We start from the raw sequence: 15305 nt of genomic DNA on the forward strand, positions 1-15305 counted from the left end.
CATGGATCTGAAAGTGATCTCAACTGCTTCATGATGTTACCAGGTCATGCCAAAACCAAACCAAAGCCCTTATTATAAGCAAAAACAGACTTCAGTCAAAATTAGTTGTTCCTAAGCACATTCTTAAGAGTCACTATTGTTTTAGTGTCAATATGGCACTGTTTAAAAATTATACTGTTATTGCTTCCTCTCTATGCTAAAATAACAAGCAAATCTAATCATGTTAGTGAATAAAAATGAGCCCAGACAATGAAATAGTGTCGATAAAAACCCAATAGACTAATAAAAGATACATAACAAAATTTTAGCCTTTTGATACGATTACACAGTGTGGAAAAAAGTGTAGAGTCATTTAAATATTAAATCCATAGTGTGTGCTATGTAAAAAGTGTTAAGTGTATTATTTCATTTAATGCTCAGAGCAAATCTAAAAGACCAGTATTTTTCCCCCATAATTTTATAAAACATGAAACTGACAATAGGAGGGTACTGAGTAACTTATTGATGGTGAGCCAGAATTCAAATCTAATTTTGGTGACCCCTCAAAAAAAATGCTGTTTCTAATAGTGTAAAAAACTCATATTAAGAAATCTGGAGAACATAAGTAATGACATACATAAAGATTTCCACTGAAAGAGATTAAAATTTATTAGAACACGTTTAACGTAAAATGCCTACTATCTTCCCATAGTTACATTTAATTTATACTATTGTTATTATAGCTCTTTAAATAACATCAGAGTAGCTAAATGCAAATGAACAGCCACATCAACCTTCTAAATGAACGCTATCCTTCCCAACTTTGCCCCTTTACATGTTTCAGAAGTTTGAAATGTAAGATTAATTATGATTTTCAATGCAACCCACTTACATTCTTAATAATTGTTACATTATTAATGACACACACCTGCCATTCAGACGGTGCTGGTCCAGTTCTCTCATCTAACTTATTTTCAAGCTGTGTGTGTTATTATTCACACATGTTAAATTTGCTTTTTTAATTGGTGCATTTTTGTTGCTATACAGCAACAATTAAAAATGTATCAATGTCTCAGAATTGGTTCATCGAAGTCTAAATCCAGTGGTGAACATAAACATATCCAATTCCTTAACATAAAGAATGAATAAGAGTCAAGTGTCAAAATATAATGTGAATCTCTTTGTGCCAGGACAAGGATAAAAAAAAAAAAAAAAAAAAAGGACACAAGCACAAAAAGTGAAGCACAACTTGAGTACTTGATTTTCTTATGCTGGTGATCACTCATCCCTAGCTCTGACTGTATTGTCTATAATAAATTGTTGTCATAGTGGCTTACATCGACTGATACCTTCTCGTCATTTTCAAAACAAGTTCAGCAACCTCTGTAGTAAACCAAACAGACTTTTACAGAAAGAGAGCAAATAATGTTTTCAACAGTAATAGTGATAACAAATGACTCAAAGATGAGGAAAGACCAAAACTAGATTTCAAATTTATGCTATTCTTAAAGGTGTATAAAGCCACTAGGAAAGTTAATCGTCAATATTATGCACTCAAAAAAATGAGGAAAGCTATAAGCCAAATGTCTTGTCAATGACCATTGTTAGAGATTGCATAATGTCAGCATGGGAGGAGCTGTACGATGTAGAAGAACAGTGGCTGTCCCTTGTAAGTAGTGGAAGACATACCATTTAACAGTTGAACAAACCACTGATTACAGAGGATATACTCTTGATGAATGAATGGAATAAATAAACTCGAGGGCACAAAGCTCTATAAATTTTTGACCCCAGTCATCCCTGAAAACCAACACTACATACAGATGCAGCAACAAGGAGTGGATTCAACGCTGATAGAACACAGCTATGTATGCAGAGGGGAAAGCTGGCACTTTGAAAAGAGAGTTAAATAAAACTCGAATGTCAGTACAGATATTTGGTTCATTGAGAACAGCCACGAGTTAAGCATAATACAACCTGATCCTGACTCGATGTTGAAGGAAATAATAAAATGGTGAATATAATTGCCTTGAATCTTCCATGTATTGAGTCGGGGGGGGGGGGGGGACAGGCAGTGAATACAAGACTGCCTTTGCCATACTCAGGTATGCTGATTATGGAGGTGAAAGAAATTCACATAGGTTTCAAATTGAAGAATGAAAGAAACACATTTCTTCCTGACACTGATCACGCTATTACAAACCATGTCAATGATTTTGAGTGGCATGCCCAAATAATCCGATTTCAGCAATATATTCAATTTATTGAATGGTCTAAAACTATTATATCAGAGCTATAATATCATCATATTTCATTTTTACGATCAGAAAGGTTTTTTGACATGACTGAACAGCAGTACAAATAACACAATCACAAGCACATTTAACCTAATTCAACACACAGTGGTTTTCTACATTTGTAGAAGAGATTGGTGTTCTATTGGTAAGTATATTTAAAAACACATCCAGGGGCACCTGGATGGCTCAGTTGGTTAGCATCTGACTCTGATTTTGGCTCAGGTCATGATCTCATGGTTCGTGGGATATAGCCCCACGTCGGGCTCTGTGCTGTCAGCACAGATTCTGGGATTCTTGGGATTCTCTTTCTGTCTCTGTCCCTCTCCCATTTGCTTGCTCTCTGAATATAAATAAACTTAAAAATAAATAAATAAAAATATACCCAATGCTGTAATGAAATATAAAAACATAATTTCTAGGGGTGACTCGGTGGCGCAGTTTGTTAAGCATCCAACCCTTGATTTCAGCTCAGGTCATGATCTCACGGTTCATGAGTTCAAGCCCTGTGCCAGACTCTGCACTGGCAGCAAGGAGCCTGCTTGGGATTCTCTCTCTCCCTCTCTCTCTGCCCTTCTCCTGCTCATGCTCTCCCTCTCTCTCTCTCTCTCTCTCTCTCTCTCTCAAAATAAATAAATAAATAAATATTTTAAAAAAACCCCATGATTTGTAGTGCCGAATACAACAAAAAAATCTATTAAAATCGATTTTATTATTATGTCCTAAATTAAAACATTTAACTCTCAAGCTTCTGAGTAGGATATGCTTGCCAACTGAGAATCTGACAGTTCGCTAAAAGTACTTTACAATAAAATATTTATTCATCATTTCTGGTTCCACATTAGAGCCAAACATTCAAAACTGACAGTCACCAAACATTTGCTAGAGACCATTCTCATTGACCTCTAAGTTAGTACTTATTAAATTAGAGAAAATAAGGAAAAGAGAAAACACAAAATAGAAAACACAAAACACAAAATGTCTAGAACTTAAGACATTTCTCAGAATATTTATCTTTAAATCTGTATACAAGTAATAATGAAACTTGCAGTTAATGACTTTTTTCTGATATGAAACAAATATCATTTTCAGTTTAAGATATAGTTTTACTTTGTGTTTTCCAAGTTGCATTAAACGCCCTATGTCCTCTGTAGATACCAAAGTTATGAGTGACACTGATGTACTGGGTAAAGTTCAAATTCTTTAGCGAAGTACATGATGCACTCATTGATCCAAGCTTCTCTTACTTCACTGTCTTCACACCATGGTCTCCCTCTTCATGTTTCTGGATTACCAATCTACCTGTAGTTCTCCATATCCACAGGAGTATTTCTGACCTCCACAAATCTGTTTTTGCTGTTTCTCCTGACGTATATACACTCCTTTCTCTGATGGCCCCTCCCACATTCAACCATTTCATCTGGCTAATTTCTCCAGCCATCCTTATTATCACTCAGCTCAACACTATCACTTAGCCTTTTTATTTTTATATTAGCTCAGATTTTCTCCAAGAATCCTTCTTTGATCCTATATATCTTCCTTGCTCAATTAAATGCTGTTATAATGCTTTTTGATACTGTTATCATAGAATTTATACTTTTAAATTACTACTGCATATGCCTACCTCTACTACTGGAATGTGAGCACCTCTAATTGTTTTATTGTTGTTGTTTTTTATTCCCAGAATCCAGCACAATGTCTAACATATGGTGAGTGTATCTACAAATGACTTGTGATAAAATGAATGCTCAATTCTACCTGTAAGGTAGATCACTACTCTCACTATCCATGTTGGAATCTGGTGAAATAAATCTTGACAAGCCAGACAGCTGGTTATGAGGGCAGGTACAGATTTCCTTAACAAAAAAATTGCTTTTGGAAACTGACTCTAGTTTACTATTCAAACTTTTTAATATGGCATGCTTAATTTGTATTTTGTTTTAATGACACCAAGTCCTTGCTCTTTGCCCTTACTTTGGATTACACTGAAGAGAAATTTAATGAAGAAAATGGGGGTAAAACATCCAAAAATAACTGCAGTCAGGACTGTATACACGATACAGTTTTCTGAAGTATATATTATAACTTTTTTGGATGAAAACACACAGAAAGGAAAACCAAGTCATTGAAAAATTAGTACTTTTTAAAGTAAATATGAGATCTTGGCATTTAATTTTATGGCGGAGAAAACATGTTTGAGCAAATTGCAATGAATTTTTGATTTAGTGAAGGGAAACCATTTGTTTTTCAAAACTGTGGTACAACAGAAGCATGTAACAAAGTCAACATAAAAATAACTGTATCACAGGTTCCCAGCTCTGGGAGAGTTCTCCACAGGTTATCTGGGCTGGCAAGTCCCTTGCCTTGGCAAGATCATTTTCAAAACAACAGACAAATGCATCTGTGTACTTGAAAAAAAAAAGCCTCTAGGGGAAGAAGAGTCATAATCTCCCTTAATAATTCACTAAGCCGGTTTTAAACATGGTACCTAAATATAGTTTAACACATAGAGTTCAGAGGCCATATTCTTTTGCTTTCAATTTAGTGATGAACACGAATAGCCTAAGTCACTGAGTAGCTGCAGTTTGATTTCTGACAGGCAACTCAAAATCATGTCAGTAACTGAACTCATCATCTTTCCCCCCGATAGTATCTTTTCCCAAAGAGGCTCCTCTCTTATAGGCATCCGCTCATTTTCTCAAACCCAAGAGTTACCCTGGATATACTAATTTTTCTCCTCTTCCATACACATACCAAATCAAGCTCCAAATCCTACTAGTTTTTCTCGTCTTCCATACACATATCAAACCAATCCCCAAATCCTACTATTTGTTACTCCAACACTTATCCCTTCCTCATTACTCCTAGGTTTCATTTAGAACAATGAAAGGGCCTGCTAACTACACTCCTTACTTCCAATTCGATGTGCCTTCTCTTGTTTCTAGTAACACGGGGAAAAAAACTCTTGATGTAACAATCCTACAAAGATGGACACAAAACGCATCTGTGGTGTTTTTTCAATTAAAAAACAATACGCATAAGTACACCCAGACAGGAGTAAAATTTAGTAAGAATTACAAAGTACTGTTGTTAACTGTTATTTTGTGTACACACAATAAGATACTCCTACACATATATAAACACACACACATATGCCTACTAGCCTTAATAGCATAATGTAAACATCCTAATGGCATAATAGTTTAATGAAAGTTGTGATGAATGCTTTAAAGGAAAACTAAAAGGAATTATGACAACATACAAGAGAGCTTTGATTGGTAATAAGGCATCAAGAAAGACTCCCTTGAAGAGGGGTCAAGGCAGTACATTTTGCAGGATGCAAAGGAGTTTATTAGTCAGGTGTTGGGGGAATGCCTCCAGGCAGGCACTTCGTCTGAAGGCTGAGAGGCAGAGCACAGGGCAGCACAGAGGGGCCATGGAAATAAAGGCAGGTAGGGTGGGAGTGTAGAGTTCGGGCAATGAGGTTTGTGAAAAAGCCAGTGCCCACATCAAGCTGTACCATTATGTGTGAAGATCACAGTACATAGGATTTTCTGCATTCACCAGTCTGTTTATACACGTGTCTTCAATCTGTGGTTGAAAAATTAAATGAAAATACTGTTCTCCAGGGTGATAGTCCCAAAATGTATATTATCATGCCATTCCTGTTCCCTTGTCACGTTCAGGATAATGTCAAACGGTCCTGAATGCACACCAGGCACTCTTCAGTATGGGCACGTTCTGGCTGTTGGCTGCACCTCTCACCACACCCCACAGTCATGCTGGTCTCCAGCCAACCTGAACTGCTCAGTGTCCCTGGCTGGACACAATCACCTACTCTTTGTGTCTTTTAGTCACACTTGTTCCCCAGGATCCTCCAGGTCATACATGTAGGACAATCACAACTAAGGCCCCAGTTCCTGTGTAAAGTCCTAGGCAACACATCTGTGCTCACCATAAAATTAGGATTCTCCACCCTGCCTCTGTTTTCCCATGTGTTGCTTCATGGCACAATTCAAAGATACATTTGGATTAAAATGTGCAGGATGCCAAAAAATATGGCAGTGTTAACAGACACAAGGGAAATGATTTTATCAAAGAACATGGATTATAAAAATGAGTTTTGGCAATACCAAGTATTAATAGAAGTCATTTAGGATCAATTAAGAGTGAAGAAGAAAATTTCATACTACAGTTTTACGGAAGCATTTTTCTATCAATAAAATACGAATATAAATACCTATCTTCCAATGGCTCTCAAGTTTGACATGATTATGACATGGAATAATATATATGAGAGGGATTTGAAAAATATGTCTAAAAGTGTATTTTATTAATAATTTTGAGCTTCTTTGGTCATGAAAAGGTCATGCTACAAATACACATTAATGGTAATTATGTATCTGAGGGAAAATCAAGAATCATATCCACAATAACCTGAAAAAAACTTTTTTTAAGTTTTTTTTTTTTTAATTTATGTATTTTCAGAGAGAAAAAGAGAGACAGTGCAAGTCAGGGAGGGATAGCAACAGGAAGAGATAAGAGAGAGGCCCAAGCAGATTCCACACTGTCATTAAAAAGCCCGATGTGGGGCTCGAACTCACAAACCATGAAATCATGAGCTGAGCTAAAAATCAAGAGTCAGATGATTTACTGACTGAGCCACTAGGGCGCCCCTTCACAATAATCTTTCAAACAGATAAGACATGGCACAATCAAAGAGGAACAGGTAAGGTGTGGCACAATCATAGAGCATTAAATCCAAAGCCTGAATTAAAAACAATACATTGTTCTTTCTAAGACTGCAAAGGAAATCCTATACCTAAACCAGCAGGCAAGTATATCATATAGTAGATAAGGGCAGGGTCTCTGGAACTGGACTGTGTAGTTCAAATCTGGATCCAGGATTAGCTGTGTGATCATAGAAAAGTTATAAGCCTTTCCAAGCCTTTGTCCACTTATATGTAACATGCTGGTAGAAACAGAATCTTGTGTTAAATAACCATGAGAAAAAACAAAGTTGTTCCTAAAATCTAATTTCAAGGTTTTTTTTATGTTCACTTATTTTAGAGAGAGAGACACACACACAGAGCACAAGTCGGGGGTGGGGGTGGGCAGAGATAGAGGGAGACACAGAATCTGAAATAGGCTCCAGGCTTCAAGCTGTCAGCACAGAGCCCGATGCGGGGCTCAAATTCATGAACCATGAGATCATGACCTGAGCCGAAGTCGGATGCCCAACTGACTGAGCCACCCCGGCGCCCTGCTAAAATCTAGTTTCAAATTTCAAATTACAAATTTCAAATTTATAACACTAAATTTTTAAGTTTAAATTAATTAATGGGAATAGCAAAACTGTTTTGCTGAACAATTTTATCTGAATTTCAGAATCATGATGACAATATGCATAATCCCCTAAAGTTCTCCCAGGAATACACAATTTTGTGAAATGTGGTTTTGGAAACCAATTTTGTATACTAAGCTTTGTGTGACTGTAACTTAAGGTAATTATCAATATATATTCAATAGCAATCAAGCGAAACAAATTGATTAGGTAATACTGTTGAAAGGAGTGTAACATTTCAGATTGTGCAGATTTTCAAAATTTAGAAGGAAGAATCTCACATTAATAAGCTTGACTATATTCACTACAGAAGTAGGTGTTTCCCAGAGCTGACGTTTTATAATCTGCTATATTTACATTCTGCAGTGTGCTGTATTCTAAAAATTCAGGCTAATTTATTTTTATCCATTAGGACCTACACAATTTTTTTTTTAAATGTAGTCTAGTTTTCAGGACCTAAGTGTTTATACTGTTCTAAAGTTTCTTGTATTTTCTTAATTAAACTATTTATTTGTGACACAGTAAGTATGATACAAGAGCCAGAAAATGCACGAATTCCACAAGGGCTGCCTCAGCGCAGAAGATAGAAGGAATCCGGGCATTATCCAAAGGTCTTTTTGATTACAACAACATTCACAGGCAAACAACAATGATGATAATAAATGATAATCATAGTGACCTATGATTCAAAATAACTGCACTCATTCTTCTACCCATCAGACTTTCCAGTAAAGGGATCTACGACTGACTCTATGTGCACCCGATGGCAATAAATCTAGGTAACCATGGACTTGCATGGTGGCATGTGTGTGTTGAGCAAATGCCATGAACTGGTGTCAGCTGTCCTGTCCCAATACTGTGACTAAAAGAAATAAGTATTTCTGCTCTAAATACAATTTTGGTATATATGTATATACTATTTTCCTCTAATATGGATACTTCTTTTGATGAATATAGGACATAGAATTCAGAAAAGCAAGAAGAAAGCTGAATTACACATCATTTCTTCTCTTATGTTAATAATAAAGCTTGAAATGTTTTCCCCGGTTGATTTCTTTTGAGCCATTAACATGCAAATATAGAATAGCCAAGAGTTTGGAATTGACTCTTTTTTTTTCTATAAGACCAATGAATTTTTTAAAAATGCACATTTTCTTTCAGCTGCGTTCTTAATCTTTCCTTGTTTTTATTAGGAAAAATAAAATGATGACATTAGCAATACTCCATCTTGACTTCTAAATCATTAATAGATTTAATACCATCAGTACTAAAATTGATCCTCAGGGCACCCCCTATTAACCTCTTTCCAGTTGAGAAATCAGCCATTTATTTCTGGGCTTGCTTTCCATCCATTGTAGTTTTAAAACAGAAGGAAATTTTCTTGTTCATCTTTAATCATCAACTTTGCTTAACTTTGTTTTGTAAAGAACTTTATCAGAAGTTCTGAACCCACACTAGCACTTCCCTTCCCCATACATGAGTTTTTCCAAACCTCTTCATTTCTTGGATTTCTCTCAGGTAAAGGTGTATTTAGTCTTGAACAGAACAGTCAGAGACATTATTTAAATACTCTAATAGAACAAATCAGATGCTTTGAAAAAGCCAGGCGAACAAATTAAAGTGACATGAGTAAATTTAAATTTCACCCATCTGCTAGACTAATGCATAATCCATTAATTAAATGAAATCTACTATGAGTAAAACATACTTTTATGGGCTTGATTCTCTCCAGTCATCAAAATGTCTTTTAAAAATTTTAGCGTGAAAATAGAACTAAACAAAAAACCGACATGCCATGAATCTTTTTAAAAACATATTTTTGATTGTTATTCCTTTGAATTAATTTTGAAAGATTGAAATGACATTCCGTTTTAGATGATTGGTACTTAAGTATCAACTATATTCTCCAAATGAAGAATATAAAATCTCTTAGAATATAAAAGTTTTTGAATATTTAACTTCTTGCTAAAAACACTTCATAAACTTTTTAGGCATATTGAAAAAATTCAGAACTAATATAATAGTGGCTTGAAAATATTTTCTCAAAGGATTTATTTCTAATAATGTTGCTGACTTTGGCAGTTGTTTCCAGAAATAGGCTAAAGCTGCCTATAAGAAAATAATAGCTAGAAAAATAAATTTACTCAAGGACCAAATTGACTTCATCCCAAAAGAGAAATATTTCAGTTTTACATAGCTTTCTCAATTATGATTTTTTTCCTATTAATTTCACAACACTATATAATGGGCTTGAGTGCAATGGGAAATAAGTAACTACAATGATTATGAGAAAAGCTTCTAATATATTTGTGTTAGATATTCCCCATTTTCAATTGAACTAATGGACATATTTTTTTATTTTTCAAATATAATTTATTGTCAAGTTAGCTAACATACAGTGTATACAGTGTGGTCTTGGCTTTGGGAATACGTTCCCATGCTTTATCGCTTACATAAAACACCCAGTGCTCATCCCAACAAGTGCCCTCCTCAATGCCCATCACCCATTTGCCATCCCCTCACCCCATCAACCCTCAGTTTGTTCTCTGTATTTAAGACTCTCATGGCTTGCCTCCTTCTCTGTTTGAAACTATTTTTTCCCCTTCCCTTCCCCTATGGTCTTCTGTTAAGTTTCTCAAGTTCCACCTATAAGTGAAAATATGTAATATCAGTCTTTCTCTGTCTGACTTATTTCACTTAGCATAATACCCTCCAGTCCCATCCATGTTGTTGCAAATGGCATTCTTTTCTCATTGCCAAGTAGTGTAATGGACATATTTTAAAAAGTAATTAATGACAGCATGTATTAAGCAACAACTCTGAGCTGGGCACTTGGGTGCTTAACATGTCAGTTCCTTGAATTCCAACAACAATAGCAAGAGATTGTTCTTATTGTTCCCTCTATACTAGAAATAGGTTAAATCTTTCTTTCCATGGTCTCATCATTGCAGGAAGAAGTCTATATTCTAATACAATGAAATCTGAAAAACATGTTAACTGAAATAAATGTACTTAACTAATCTACTGGAGACCTACCAGTTTTCTAATATTTTGTTCTCATTATACAATTTTAGACTAATCCCATTTTCAAGGAAGATGCTATTTGTTTTTCTCACAAACCAATTCTACTTTCTTTGTTATGCAAATCTTCTCATAGATGTGGTTAAAAATTGAAATTATAGGGGCGCCTGGGTGGCTTAGTCAGGTAAGTGTCTGACTTCGATTCAGGCCATGTTCTCATGGTTCGTGAGTTGGGGCCCCACGTAGGGCTCTGTGCTGCATTCTGCCTCTCTCAAAAATAAATAAACGTTAATTTTTTTTTAATTGAAATTATATTCCCATATTGAATTTGGTATTTTGCTCTTAATATTGAGATATTTGAAGATATTATTCTTAAAAGTCTTCTATCTGGAAATGCAACTTTCTTCTTGTTTTCAGTGAGTCCCAACTCGGAAGCTTCTGAGCTGTTTCACCCTAAAACAAGGGTGTCACTGAACATAGAACTTTATGTCAATTTTAGATTATTTATTTTGAATACAGTAATTTCACTATTAGAAATCTATGAAAAACACACTGGATACACATTGGCATGTGGGTAGAGTGATGATTTTCTAATGCTAATACATTACCAAACTCACAACTTAGAAACTAGGTAAGAGTGAAGGTGTGTGTTAACGTTTATATTTTATGTATGTAACACTTGTTGAAATGTATGTTGCTTATTCACTGATTATTCACCTTGATCAAGGCAGAAAAGTATGATATCCTTAACTGCACAAGAAAAAAGGAAAATTTAAAGCATTAAGCTTGTTAACAAATATTTAGACAATGGAAGACAAACTTGCTTTTCAGTTTAAATTAACAAAAATCAGCATACTTGATTTCAACTATTATCAGAGGGAATAAAATGATAAAGGAAAATTATGACATATTTTAATAAAATAACATTTACATTACTAAATATCAAGATTTTCATTACAAGGGAAAAAAAGATATAGCACAATATATACTTCCTTCCATAATACTCTGTCTCTGTATACGTACATATATCTATGAATATGTATTTTAGAGAAAGAGGGCACAAGTGAGCAAGGGGCAGAGAGAGAGGGAGTGAGAGAGCAAATCCCATGAGATGCAGAGAGGGAAAAAGAGAGGGAGAGAGAGAGAAGCGGGGCTCACCCAAAGCGGGGCTTAAGCCCATCCGATGTGGGGCTTGAACTCACCAACCGTGAGATCATGAGCTGAGCCGAAGTTCAATGCTTCACTGACTGAGCCACCCAGGCACCCCTCTCTCTGTATATTAGCTGGACAAATTAACAACTTTAAAAGTTTGCTACCAAAAGTATATTTTACCGTACGAAGCTAATTGGAGTAATATTTTCCCTCTAATTTATAGGGGAAAAATTCCATTCATTTTTTTCTTGTACAGGATTGGAAGATAAGAAGTATAGTAAAAAAAAAAAAAAAAAACAAAAAAAAACCAAAAAACTAGTTACTTACAATAGTTTTTAGCAATCAATCAAAGTATTTATGGAGTAATAACTATTGTCCAACAATAAGTAAAATACCTTAGAAGAGTCATGCTTACGTTCAAAGACTACAAAATTATTATAAAATTATTACTTTGTAAAACAACAAAAACAATAATGAAGCAAGCACCACTTAAAAAAACTAAATGAAAGTAAAAGAAATAAGCATGAAATGATGGTGCTGAGCAGAGCTCACATTCAGAGATTAAGAGCTGAGCAGAGGTAGAAGGGAAGTGAAGCCATTTCTCAGTTTTAATCATACAATATCAGTTGTGGTGGGGACTGAGACTCATTTGATACTTCAGCTGACAGCTGTAAATGATAGAATTGTTAAATGGAAGTACCAACCTACCAATACAAAAATAAAGTGATAATTCTCGAATGACCTAATTGGTGAATGCATTTATCTGTTTTCAAATATTTCTGTTTAAAATGATTAAAACATTAAAAATAACAGCATTAAAAGTTGTATTTGCATTCTAGTATAATACTCTTCAGGTTATAAAGAAACATATACAAACTAATCTATACACAGGGTTTTTTTTTTTTTTTGAAAACAGTATTATAATACTCTTTTGCATATGAAACAGGTAAGTTTTTAAAAAACTCAAAGGAATGCTTTGTAACAGCTGCTTCCGTCTCCCTAACCAATTGCCTTTTGGACTTTGTACCTTCCAAATGTCGAGTGAATTTGAAATGTCTTTTAATGTTCAGGGCTTTTTTTCCCCCACCCCAGCAATCAACGTTTAAGATAACACCACACCTGCTCTCCTGTTCAAGTTTCACTTTTTCTGAACTTAGCACTAGACTCCAAGAACTGAATTTAGCTCTCTGATTCATGTCTAAAAAAATGAGCCAATAGAATTTTTACTAATTTGTGGCCATCAGTCATTTAACTGTTCCTCTCTAGTATTCAGAGATGTCTCATTCCATGATAGAAGGGCAGTTAACACCTGTAAGGTAATTATATCTACCAAATGCTGTTGGCCAGAAATCTGAATATATAATTGTTCCTGCCATCTGTTAATTGTTCTATTTGAATCACTTATTTCATCATATACATTTACTTGGCATCTACAAACATTTAGTAGCCTTCAGAAATACTACATTTGCTTGTAGCAGAGTTTATAAGTCTTTATATCATTCAGATGGGATTTTTAACTCTTTGGGGGAATACACGAATTAAATGGAGCAAAAGGCATGTATGTGCATGTATAGGGGAAAGGGAAAGAAAATTGTACTAGAAAGAGGGTAACCCAAATAAGAAAGTAAGTCATTTTCAGAGGGTAACAGACAATGATCAGAGAAGGTAACAGTTGATGGGATTATAGTGGGAAAACTGAGAGGGAATCCTACCTGACATGCTATAAATTAAAAAGCACGACTGATCTCCTCACAAGAAACCCCTAACAAAAGGGACCGAAAACTTTTCTTCATATCAAGCAGCTGAAAAAACACTCAATGCCCCCCACGGATTTAAGCCTTAAAGTGGAAGCCTCAGGTTGCACAGAGGGAGTCAGAACTTCTAAAAATGTTTAATATATTTGCAGTATTTTAACTACAACACATACTATTGACAGAAGTCTGAAAATGACCAGCCGTGTGACCTTACACAAGTTCCTTCACTTCTCAGTGCCTCAATGTCATCATCTGTAAATCAAGAAAAATTGAAATATGAAACTTAAGGGAGATAATAAGAACACTCACATCGGTACCCAGCACATAGGAAGATCTCAACAATGATTATTTATTACTATTATAATCATCAAGACACCTCTAACACTTGGGAGACCACTAGTATGTGGTCTCCCACATACTGCACTTACACTGCAGATTAATTAATTTTCTACAGGCTTCTTTAGCCATACAAGTGTTTCAACACCTTATGCAGGTAGCATGGCATAAATAGACTGAATGGTGGCCCCCAAGCAGATGTCATTATCTGGAACATCAGAATGGGGCCTTATTTACACTTAAGCTCTGTGAAGAGGCCATTAAAGAATTTCTACACGAGATCACCTTGGATACGGGTGGACCCAAAATCCAACGATGAATGTCCTTAAGAGACAGAATAAGAGAAGAACAGAGAAACACAGGAGACAAGACCATGTGGAGACACAGAGATGTCAGCTATGCACGCATCTGTAAGCCAACGAACTCCAAGGAGACTCAGAAGTCATCAGAAACTGGAAGAGGCAAGGAAGGGTTCTCCCCCAGACCCTTCAGAGAGGACCATGGACCTGCTGACACATGATTTCAGACTTCTGACCTCCAGAATTGTGAGAGAGAAACTTTCTGCTGTTTTAAGCCACCAGTTTGTGGTAATTTGTTAAGACAGCCCTAGGACGTTAATACACCTGGCAAGAGGCAATTTGTTTGCACTGGACTTTCTAACATCAGCCCTGACTGACCACTCCAATAACACTGTCCAAGCAAGATCACTGCTCTTTTTTCTTAATAAATGATGTATTTAGACTATCTATATCTATATCTATATCTATCTCTATCTCTATATCTATCTCTATACTATAGTGCATATATATATACTATATGGCTTACATAGTATATATGGTTGGCATATATATATATAGTGCAAATATAGTAGTGTATATAGTATACTACTATATATATTTATATATATATTTATATTTTTATATTTATATTATACTACTATACTATATATACTACTATAATATAGTAGAGTTCCCATCTACCCCATTACCAAACTATGCTATTATTAATATCTTACACTGATATTGTTCCTTTGCCAATTAATGAATTGAAACATTATAAACAAGTAAACTCCTTACTTTTTTCAGATTTAATTAGATTCATTGAGCTTTTATCCAATGTCATTTTTCTAGTCCAGGTTCCCATCCAGGGTACCACGCTACATTAGTCAGCATGTCTCCATCAGCTCCTCAGGTCTATAATAGTTCCTCAGCCTTTCCTTGTTTTTGATGACCTGGACAGTTTTGAAAAGTGCTGGTCAGATATTTGGAAGGATGTCCCTCTCCTGGTGTTTGTCTGATGTTTTTCTCAGGATTATATTGGGTCTATGGGTTTGGGACAGGAGATCACACAGGTAGAGAGTGACATTCTCATCACATCACATCAAGGGTACAGAGTATCCGTGTGGCTTGTCACTGCTGATGCTGA

The 15305-nt window shown here is 35.4% G+C and overlaps 1 protein-coding gene across 9 annotated transcripts in view; it reads right to left on the minus strand.

The window, feature by feature from the left end:
* The window catches only part of PTPRK (protein tyrosine phosphatase receptor type K), a 571143-nt gene that overhangs the window by 145996 nt on the left and 409842 nt on the right, over positions 1 to 15305 (minus strand). The window lies entirely within an intron of this gene.

This window comes from Puma concolor, chromosome B2 (assembly GCF_028749965.1).
Source record: "Puma concolor isolate L17-30 chromosome B2, mPumCon1.1.hap2, whole genome shotgun sequence".
In the NCBI taxonomy this organism is placed as follows: Eukaryota; Metazoa; Chordata; class Mammalia; order Carnivora; family Felidae; genus Puma; species Puma concolor.